Source organism: Octopus sinensis, linkage group LG14, assembly GCF_006345805.1.
Source record: "Octopus sinensis linkage group LG14, ASM634580v1, whole genome shotgun sequence".
NCBI classification, from domain to species: Eukaryota; Metazoa; Mollusca; class Cephalopoda; order Octopoda; family Octopodidae; genus Octopus; species Octopus sinensis.
This window is the reverse complement of record NC_043010.1, coordinates 61,405,301-61,417,304: the sequence shown is the minus strand read 5'-3', so window position 1 is coordinate 61,417,304 and position 12,004 is coordinate 61,405,301. Positions and strand designations below refer to the sequence as shown.

Sequence of the window (12,004 nt, the reverse complement as noted above, 5' to 3'; positions counted from 1 at the left end):
CAGTGAAAGCATTGTTGTTTCCCAAGACATCAACTAAATCTTTGACCGTGTCTGGCATGTGAATCCCTTAGCAAATCTTCCCTCCTACAAGCTCCATCCATCTTTCACCTCTTGGATTAGTAGTTCCCTATCAGATCACACCATTGCAGCATGCACTGATGAAAGTCTTTCTACTCCTCTCTCAGCCAACTCTGGTGCTCCCCAGGGTTCATTTTTGTCACCACCTCTCTTCTTTCTATGATTTAATAAACTATTGGCTGCTACATCCAACAACATCCACACAGTTGATACAATCTTTCATTCATCATAAAACTTTCTCTGACCATGCATCATTCACACACTTGCACACACACGGCCTACACACAGGACATCCAAACTGTATTGATCCAATAAATAGAGACCTTGAGGGAATATTTCAGTGGGGCCATATCAACCTTTCTCTTTTAATAGAAAGAAAGAAAAAGGACACTGCTACACTACACCATACCATGCTACTCTACTTTAAATATGAGCAGAGCTCCAGAGTCACTCCAGTTGCTGAGCCTTAGCTCACTTATGCGTACCTTTTCCTTCTTTGGACACTAAAACTCTGCTTGTGAAGACCTGTTGAGGCAAGTGAAATCAAAATCAAATTCAATGACTGGCATCCATGCTAGTAGGGTACAAAGAGCACTATACGATTGTGATCATTGACAGAGCGGCTAACCAGCTTCCGTGCCAGTGGCACTTAAAAGGTACCAATCGAGTGTGATCATTACCAGCATCACCTTACTGGCACTTGTGCCGGTGGCATGTGTAAAAGATTTGAGCATGGTTGTTGCCAGTACCGCCTGACTGGCCCCATGCCGGTAGCACGTAAAAGCACCCACTACACTCTCAGAGTGGTTGGCATTAAGAAGGGCATCAAGCTGTAGAAACGCTGCCAGATCAGATTGGAGCCTGGTGCAGCCATCTGGTTTGCCAGTCCTCAGTCAAATCATCCAACCCATGCTAGCATGGAAAGCGGATGTTAAACGATGATAATGATCTCTCCCACCCGTAGGAAACCCCAGCAGAGCTACGATGGCACCCAAGAAATTGACTTTTCTTGTCAGGACCAAAGAAATTTTTCAGCCTTTAACAGCTGCTGACACTCTACAAGGCTCAAGGGAATCCCACAGTGGGGCATTGCTCCTCCATCTGGGATTGTGCTGTGGCTGACAGCTTGGATCACTTCCAGAGACAGACCACTGAAGTAACTGATATAAAATCACAAACAGATGCACTCCAGCCTCTGGCCAACAGCCATGTTGTCTCCTCTCTTTTATTGCTACTATCATCACCTCCCCAAAGCTTGCTGGTCTTGTACCCCCACCAGCAAGGCACTCCTAATTCACTCCTCATCACACTTGATGTGTCCAACTACCCTTTCTCAGCATTAGACATTATTGCTCAATCCTTCATCCCTAGAAACTCCTCCCTGCTGATATGTTGACCTGCAACTGTTTAAACAAGACATTAACCTCACCCATCTTGCCAGGCTTGCAAGGGTCATAAGCTCTGCTCCTTCATCTAAATTCAACAATTTAGAGGCAAGTGAAACCAAATCAAATCAAATCAAAATCGCTGACATGGCCAATGTCACTACTGCCTTTCTGGCACATGTGCTGGTGGCACGTAAAAGACAACATTCAAGCATGGTCGCTGCCAGTGTTGCTGGATTGGCTCCTGTGCTGGTAGCACGTTAAAAAGACCTTTTGAGCATGGTCATTGCCAAAATCGCCTGACTGGCTCTCGTGCCAGTGGCATATAAAAGCACCGAGTGGTTGGCATTAGGAAGGGCATCCAGCTGTAGAAACTTTGCCAGATCAGATTGGAGCCTGGTGCAGCCATATAATCGACTTAATCCGTTTGTCTGTCCTTGGTTGTCCTCTCTGTGTTTAGCCCCTTGTGAGTAGTAAAGAAATAGGTATTTCGTCTGCCGTTACGTTCTGAGTTCAAATTCCACCATGGTCAACTTTGCCATTCATCCTTTCGGGGTCAATAAATTAAGTACCAGTTGCATACTGGGGTCGATGTAATCAACTGGCCCCTACCCCCAAAAATTCAAGCCCTGTGCCTAGAGTAGAAAAGAAAAAAAAAAGAATTTTTGTTGTTGTTCTTATTTTTTAGGAGTGAGGTTGGCTGTATCATTAGTGTTGGACAAATGCCCTTTGAGATATATTCTGGTTCTGAGTTCATATCTGGCTGAGGTCAACTTTGTCTTCATCCTTCTGGAGTTCACAAAATAAAGTACCATTGAAGTACTGGTCTGAATGGTACTGATTCACCCCATCCTCCACTAAAAACAAAAAAATTTTAATATATTTTCAAGCCTTGTTCCCGTCTGTCCTTTATTTCTTACTTATTTAAGTCATCAGACTTCGGCCATGCTGGGGCACCATTTTGAAGAGCTTTTTACTTGAATGAATTGACTTATTGTTTTAAAAACAGGTACTCATCATCATCATCATCATCGTTTAATGTCCGTTTTCCATGCTAGCATGGGTTGGATGGTTCGACCGGGGTCTGGGAAGTCATGGAGGTTGCACCAGGCTCCAGTCTGATCTTCCTAACGCCAACCACTCCGTGAGTGTAGTGGGTGCTTTTTATGTGCCACCGGCACAGGTGCCAGGGGAGTCTGGTATTGGCCACAATCGTTTGGTGCTTTTTAAGAAACTTAATATCTACCAGACCACCCCCTCTCAGCCACTCCAATTCTTCTCAACATCACTTACTATTTTTGCTATCTCCAAACATCCCCCTCTATCCTCTCTGTACTACTTATACTACTACCCCTATCATTCCCTTTTGGCAAACCCTTTCTCTCAATTTGACAGTTTATCTTTCTGTAACTCACCCCCACCTTCCTTGTTCTACTGAAGTAGCCAAGTACCTCCTCAATGGAGAGAAGGCTACCTCTGTCCTCCCATCGTACTTTTATTTCTCAGTTCCACTACCTTTCTCGGCTGAGAGGTCCTTGTCATGCAAGCTTGTGGGTGTTGGTACTAAAGAGCACCCATGCTGGTGCCTTGTGAAAAGCACCCAGTACACTCTGTGAAGTGGTTGGCGTTAGGAAGGGCATCCAGTCGTAGAAACCATGCCAAAATAGACAACTGGGGCCTGGTGCAGTCTTTTGCCTCACCTGCTCCTGTCAAATCATCCAACCCATGTCAGCATGGAAAATGGCCGTTAAATGATGATGATGATGCTTTATATAGTTGTGGTTATTTCAGACCAGTGAAACTTTGGTTGTATGATGACCATCACCTTGAAGAATATTTCAAATGTCAAAGATTTTGTCATTGCGCCTCAAGTTGGGAAGTTGGGCGAGTGGTTTAGAAGTTTGCTTCGGGTGGACTAAATACCGTGAGACCGAAATTTGATAGACGGAAACTGTGTCGAAATTCGGCGAATGTTTAAGTACCAAGTCTTACTGGGTTTCCTGGACAAATAATAATAATAAAAAAAAAGACGTCAACAGAATTATAAAGACTAAGACTCTCTCTATCTCTTTTTCTTCTCTCTTTTCCCCCTCTTTCTTAGCGGTTATCTGCTCTTGTTTCTCAGCCGCCACCGCTAGTCGCTGCTACTGTCGCCACTGCTGCTACTGCTACTTCCTGTACTTTCCCATCCAAATGGAGCCACAATGACAACAACAATAGAAGAAGAAGGTGTGGGCACTTGATTCGATGCCCGTCCAAGTCCTGCTCTCCGCCGGGCGCAACCCAACGCTTCTGGATCACACCGTCTGTTTATTTCACACTTCACTCTCTCTTGCCATTGTTACAACAAAACAACGATAAAAACTGCTTTATAGATCTTATTCATTCATTAGTATTTCTTCAGTGTATAGTGCTGTGTGTGTGTGTGTGTGTATATATGTATATATATTCTTTATTATATATACATAGTAACTGGACACACATTAACCACATAAAGTGCATCGTTTAAAGAGGCATCACACACACACACACACATGTATATATACACACATCGCTAAGTTCTGTCAACATTCTCCTGTTACAAGCGCAACTTGGTAAGTAGACAGTCGAAACTTTGCTAAAGAGTTAATATTGATCCATATATATTTATATATATATATATATATATATATATATATGTGTGTGTGTGTGTGTATGTATGTATATAGGCATATATGTGTGTCTTAAAGTTATACAATTTTTTTAACCTTTAATATTTGATCCTGTCTTCTTTCTCGTATTTCTGTTTGTTATTACATTCCTTTTTTTAATTTATCAGATAATAATTTAATCAATGTGAACCTGTGCCAATGTCTGAAATGATAACGACGATGGTGTTAGCGATGTGGTTTAGATATCAAAGCAGAAAGCTACAAATTTCAAGAGGTTTTAGGTGTCACCCAATTTTGTCCGTGGTTGAAATTGAACTGGGAGCGAAGAAATAACGGGAAACCCAAAAATATTTTGCCCTCAACTCTCCTTATTCTCTCAGCTACTGCTTCTAGTATCCGTGATTTCATACACAGACAGAAAGCCGGACATTTCAGGTGAGGGTGTTGTAATTGCTTAAATCGACCCCCAGTACACGTAATTGGGCACCTATTTAATCTGCTCCGGATGGGTGAATAGAAAAGCTGGCCCTGGCGGGATTTGAACCTAAGTGCATGAAGCGTTCTGGCCATCAATGGGTCTACTTTGTACAATCATGAAATGCAAAAAGCAGAAAGGTTTAATAATTCCTTCAAAATTTGGCACAAGGCCAGCAATTTTCGTGGGCATGGGTAAGTCGATAACACCGACTTTAGTTCTCAAGTATTTTATTTAATCGATCCCGAAATGATGAAAGGCGAAGACTATTTCGGCGGGATTTGATCTCTGAACGTAGAGCCGGAAGAAATACCGCAAGGCATTTTCTCCGCCGCGCTAACAATTCTGCCATCTCGCCGCCTTAATATTAATAAAAGTAGTTTTTGATTTTGTCACGGGGTCACACGTTTTGTGGGTGGGCCGAGACGATTATATCAACCTCAGCAATTTCACGCGAATAATTTACATATTTAATTCCACAAATATGGCAGGTTTCGAAATATTTTTCTGTTAAAGCATTGCCATTACACCTGAAACTCTGCTAATTTTATAAAATGTAATTAAGCAGGAAGATGCAGACACCATTTCCTCTTCCACCCGTTCAGTCCCATAAAGCAAGTTTGTTGATATTGCTATGTAACTACATCAGGGATGATCGAGCAGACCTATGATCAAAGGTGTTCCAGCCATGACCATCCTGTATTTTATAAACCAGTGTATGCATTGTCCTACATTTTTTTTTTAAAGGACAGTAAAGGTGATTTGGTTGCTATTTTTAGAGATGTCGAGCGATCACATCGAGGAGCGCCTCCGCCGTCCTTCAAACAAGGACAGTTGACGTGGGTCGGGTTTGGGGGTGCTGTCTATTCCTGTAGACAACTATTACGGTTCCACGAAAATAATTGGCAACAAAGTTAACGAAAATAAAGTCTGTTACATGCTTCTCTCAACACATCCATTCACAGACTTCTTCAAATCCCGCTCGAAGACACACGCCAAAGATGTAGCGGCCTTCTCTTTAGGAAGATCTTTTTTTTTCTTATTGAAGGCGGGATGAAAGTGGATGAGCGGTAATGTGTGAAGAGGTATCTATGTCGAGAAAAAAGACCAGTTGCCTGGTTTGACGATAAACAGGGTCTAATGATAGGTTTTTTTTAATAATTTCATTATTTTTTGTATCCGAACATAGCAATATCCTGTTTTTTAAATTTTCATTTTCATTTCTTGTTGTTGAACCCCCTCTCTGTCCTACCCTTATATAATCCCATCCACCTATAGAATACTTATAGAAATATTAAATCGACCACGGTTTTTCACTGGTACTTTATTCTATTGAGTAAATCTTCCACTAAAAGCGCTCCATCCTTAGCTATCCCGTTCTTTTCTATGTCAGTTTATTACATTGTCAAATAAATATCTTGAGACGATGGGGCGTTAATAGAGGAAGATTTAACTGCTATTTCTAGCATCTTGAGTGACCACATAGGGGCGTTAATAGAGGAAGATTTAACTGCTATTTCTAGCATCTCGAGTGACCACATAGGAGCCACCTTGTTAACTCGTTTTAGTTTCAATTCGCTGACGTTTAAGCCCCAGGTCAGTCGTTGCCAAACAGCCCTGGGATGAAAAACGTTCCGGCTTTGACCATCCCATCTATTTATATATATGAGGGACTACATTTCCCTGCATATCCTGCTTCATTTTCGGTTTTTCGATACGAAACTTCTCTGGTGAAAAGATTAAAGATGTAAAATCTTGTCTCTCTGTCTATATATCTACCTCTCATTCTGTCTGTCTGTCTCTCTCTCTCTCCCTCCTTACTGTGTGTGTGTATATATATATATACATACATCCGCCTTTTTGTCTTATTGAGAAAATGTATATAATCACAGTGTAAAATACCAGTGATACACTGAGGTTCATTCAACTAGCACCACTCCTCCATTAGCCTTGTGTCTAATGAAAAGAAGTTGTTACTAGGCACCAGGTAAGTCCTGGTGGAGTAGACCTATTCAACCACAACAACCCATCTGTGTGTGTGTGTGTATCCAGGACTACATTGTCCAACGTGTCTTTCATTTTTTTAAGATCATAAGAGTGTGATTTGAGGGAAATTTAGCAGTTATTTCTAGCAGACCAATTAACCATGTATGGACCAACGCCTCTCAACGTGTCAGTAAAGTTAGTACATTTGTACTGCCTGATCTCGGTAAAATAAGTACCAGTTGTATCATCGGGTATCACGGTTGGAGCGAATGTGGTCTTCCTTTTATAGAACTGGCCGTTGTTTGAAGGAAGTTTGGCTGCTGTTTTTAGCAGGTTAACTCAACCCTTATGTGTGGCAAATGTGGTGAGAATCGATCTGGTGGCTCAGTTTGGGTCTTCCATAATCTACGTTCAAATCACATTGAGATTGGCTTTCGATTTTCATCGGTCCGGGGTCATAAACTCAACTCCAGCAGAATAATTAGATCGATTCTGTCACTCGTATCTCCCCCTCCTGACCTCCATTTGTGCCACGTTCAATCACCTGGTGATTTCAGGAAAGGCATGAACGTCACACAATCTCATCGGTCCTACCTTGTGAACGTGTGCGTAGCCCCGGAGGTATATATACAACACAGAACACAGAATCGGTTTGTCTCCCCTACGTTCGGGGTTCAAAACCCGGCTGGGGGTCAATTAAACCAGTACCATCAATACACTGGGGATCGAATCAGCTTGTAACATCACTCTTCAGCTCCGAAAAAATGTCCTGTAACCCACAAGACATAAACACCCCTATTTCACCTTTAATTTTTTTATTTTACAAACCTTTGAATCTCTCCTTAACCCCCCCCTTCACCGTCTCCCCCCCCCCCCGCTGTCCCTCCCACTTTTTTCCCATCAATGTCTGCTGCAGGTGTTCTCTATTATTTATTAATACGTCGCCTCTTTCTTTCTCTTTGTATTTCCTTTTCCATTTATCTTCGTCCTGCTCCCTTTATATCTCACAGCTATCACCACCACCACCACCATCGTTGCCGTCTCCTCACCAGAAGGGTCGTGGGAGGAAGCAGTCACCTCCATCCTCAAATCACCGTCTTAGATATTAAATAAAATAAACTAAAAAATTAAAATAAAGGCAGCATTTGATGCAGTCCTTATCTAACAGTTACTCCTTGCACGTTGGAAGAAGACAGGATGGTCACAGCTGGAATGCCTCTGATTATAGGTCTACTCGCTCGGGCTGACCTGGGTGTAAACATCATCATACTATAGATTACCAAAATACTCATCACCACCACCACCACCATCATCATCATACACTACATCAACTACATTTTCTATAAATCTCCCTCTTATCTTTCGTTTTCTCTCATCCTCTCCTGTAATACATTATCCATCTCTCTCTCTCTCTCTATCTATCTATCTATATATATTCATGTTTACCCTCTTTCCTTCTCTAATACAATATCTCCCTCTCTCTCTAATGCATTATCTACTCCCCCTCCCTCCATCATACAACATCTTTCCTCTCTACCTTCTGGCATACATTATCCTCTCTCTCTCTCTCTCTCCCTCCCTCTAATACATGTATATATTCGTTGTCTCTCCACTGTTATACATTATCTACAATCTCTCCCTCTATTACCTTATCTAGTTTATCTCTTCCCTCTTTAATACATTACCTTCTCTTTCTTCTTCCCTAGTTGAGTATCTCTTTCCTTCCCCCTCTCTCTCTCCAATACCTTATCACTTTTCTCTCCCTCTCTTACATTAATCTATCTTGTTTTCTCTTTCCTCCTCTTCTAATACATTATCTTTCCTCTATCTTGCCTCCCTCTAAATTATCTCTCTCTCTCTTCCCTTCTCCCCCTCTCTTTATTTCCTATCTTATCCTTTGCCCATTTTCTCTGTTCCTCTTCTCTTGTTTTCCCCCCTCTCTCTCTCTCCTTATTACTTACTCCTACCTCCACTTTCTTTTCTTTTCTTAATCTCGTCTTCTCCCTCCTTTCTTTTACTTCACTCTCCTCCTCCTCCTCCTCCTCCTACGTATATTTTTCTTTTATATAATTTTCTTTCTCTTTTTCTTCCTTTTCTTTTTGTCCCTTTATATCTTTTCATTTCCTTTCTTTTCAATTTTTTTCTTTCACATTTTCTTGTCCCTTATCTCTCTCTCTCCCCCCCTCTCTCTCTCTCTCATTTCCACCACCATTATTTTTTTTTATATTTCCGTTTATTCTATTCCCTTATAATTCTTTTTCTCTCTCCTTTCTTTCATTGATTTCTTCTTATGTATATGTTTTCTTTCATTCTTTCTATCTTTCCACATGAAATCATTTACTAGAATCTAAAAAAAAAATGGGAGAAATAATCACCAGAACGAATAGCAGCAATTCTTTTCTTCTTTGGTTGGTTCCATCATCATCATCATCATCACCACTACGCATGCCATCATCATCATCATCAACATCATCCCCATTATCATTGCTATTTTACTATTATCATCTCCACAACCCAAAACCAAGACCCCGCCACCACCACCATCAGCACCTTCCTCCCCCCCCACCATCATTGATGTTATTTCACCATCTACTTCAGTCTTCATTCTCGTGGAGGTTTTTTTTCTCTCTTTTTTCTTCTGGATCTCAGAGACACACAGACAGACCAGAGATAGATTCACACAGAAAAGACACAACTGATTAGTTGATAAAGTTAGGCTCTTCACATCAGCATACACACACACATTCCATGAAATAAAGACAAAAAGAAAAACGTTACACACACCATAAATGAAATAACAAAAACAGTATGTATGTATGTATTAATGTATACACACATACTCGTATTTGTAGGGGTCATTTTTGCTTGTGTGTGTGTGTGTGTGCATGTATGATGATCCTCAGACATCCATCTTCGAGGCTGGCATGGGTTGGACAGTTTGGCAGGTTCCAATGTGTCCAAAGACTGCTTCATGCTCCAGTGCCTGAAGATTGTGGCAGGTAGAGTGCCGTGAAGTACCTGTGCCCAGGTAACCTCGGTTTCCCTGCATGTTTACAATTGTATTATATGCACTACAAAGTGTGCATGTGTGTCCTCCATTCTCCCTTGCAACTTCAACCCGCCCACACTCCTAATTCGTTTGTCTCGATTTACTCTTGTACCTTGAGGGTCCACCCAGAAACTTCAATCACTTCCACCCTCTCTTCCCAAATCTAAGTTCTGGCTCCTTCTCTCAAACATTAATTCTGCATCTCCAAGCCTTAAAGCTGCTTCTCTCAAGGTTTTTGTAGTCTTGCAAGGTGCATGACAACCTCACTAATGCTAATGCCACGTAAAAAGCACACAGCACACTCTGTGAAGTGGTTGGCATTAGGAAGGGCATCCAGCTGTAGAAACCATGCCAACAAAAACAATTTTGTTTTAAATCCTCCAGTAAACCCTGACCCCCACATCATGCCCATAGTTTGAGAGACTGCATCAGTTTCAATGTGTGAGGACCAGTGGAATGAAAATACCTTACTTTAAAAATAAAAAACAGCTAAGTGTTGGTGAGAGGAAGAGCATCCAGTCATAGAATATCCACCTCAACAAGTGTCACCCAATGCATGCCAATACAGAAAAACAGACACAAAACTCATGTTGGGAATGATTGTTTTTGTTGAAATGGTCTGAATGAAGGCATCTGAAAACAACGTTTATACACTCTTTCTCTCTTTCTTTTACTTGTTTCAGTCATTTGACTGCAGCCATGCTGGAGCACAGCCTTAAGTCGAGCAACTCGACCCCGGGACTTATTCTTTTTTGTAAGCCCAGTACTTATTCTATCGGTCTCTTTTGCCGAACCGCTAAGCAACGGGGACATAAACACACCAGCATCGGTTGTCAAGCAATGCTAGGGGGACAAATACAGACACACAAACACACACACATTATATATATATATATATATATATATATATATATATATATATATATATATACATACATACATATATGCGACGGGCTTCTTTCAGGTTCCATCTGCCAAATCCACTCACAAGGCATTGGTCGGCCCGAGGCTATAGTGGAAGACACTTGCCCAAGGTGCCACGCAGTGGGACTGAACCCGGAACCATGTGGTTGGTAAGCAAGCTACTTACCACACAACCACTCCTAGACATTCTTTATTTCAATTCTCTACAATCGTTTCCACACTTGATTGCACCCATTGTTACATTGGTGAGATGATTTAATTAACCTATTGTGTAATTGCTATCCAACATCAAAGGTTTAAGATAGGTTCCTTGTGGTGAATATTTTAAATAAGCCCTCCATTAGATTCATTTCTTTCTCTGTGAGAATGAATACCCAAGTACGTTAATTACATCATCTCACTAAATTACTAAATTGGTGTAGTCATGTATGGAAGCAACTGCAGTAATTTGGAATAAAGAATGGTTGTTCATTCATTTTGTATTATTCATCTATTTAATATAAGCTCTGTGGATACTATGGAATCCCTGATGTATGTCCAGTAACAGGAGTATTTCTACTGTATGATAACATCTGGTGGCCAGTAACTATGGATGAGCTTTGCATAGCATGCTGCAAGGTTTTAGTCAAATTTGATTCAATTGTGTGTGTGTGTAAATTGTTTGAAGTGATGTACAGATTTTACATACAAAGAAAAAGGAGGCAGTCAGAATTTTGGATAATTCTTTATTAGCGCTTTCATCTCATTCATGGAGACTCCTCAGATATAAGGTTTACAGAAAATTTCTTGCCCTTTTACACAGATCTAAAAGAGGATTTTTGTTGTTTTGTTATGAGTTTATATTGAGAGGAAAGGCAGAGAGGAAGATAGAAAGAAGGGCAGAGAAGAAAAAGAAAGGATATGTTTGAGGGATGATGTATGATTTATAGCTTTTTCATAGGTAGCTGATGATAAAGACAATTGAAGATGTCAAATGTTGTCCTTTAAAGAAAAGAAGACAGATAAAAAAAAGGACAGAGAGAGAGAGAGAGAGAGAAGGGCTTCTTTTCAATTGTATTGAAATCAATATGGTCAGCCTGCTGAAGTTTTAATTACAATTCAAGATGTCAGCATTGATTTAGTTATTGTTTTTGAAGGCATCTCTCTCTCTCTCTCTTTATGTACATATTAACACACATACACACATATATACACACTTATTCACCCAAAGCATCTCTCTCTCTCTTTCATATACATATCAACATTTGTAAATATTTACATACATACACATCTATCTGCCACATCGGAATACATATATATATATATATATATATATATATTATACACACATTGCATATGTGTATATAACACACACTCAGAGATGCTTTCAAAAACAATAACTAAATCAATGCTGACATCTTGAATTCTAATTAAAACTTCAACAGGCTGACCACATTGATGCAATGCACTTGAAAAG

The 12,004-nt window shown here is 40.6% G+C and overlaps 1 protein-coding gene across 2 annotated transcripts in view; it reads left to right on the top strand.

The window, feature by feature from the left end:
* Positions 1 to 3,578: 3,578 nt before the first annotated feature.
* Positions 3,579 to 12,004, top strand: part of LOC115218832 (zinc finger protein 2 homolog) — a 21,197-nt gene continuing 12,771 nt past the window's right edge. For both annotated transcript variants that reach the window (XM_036509343.1, XM_029788775.2), the window contains exon 1: positions 3,579 to 4,057. The gene's annotated coding sequence lies outside the window, so the exon portion shown is untranslated. The remainder of the gene's footprint in view (positions 4,058 to 12,004) is intronic.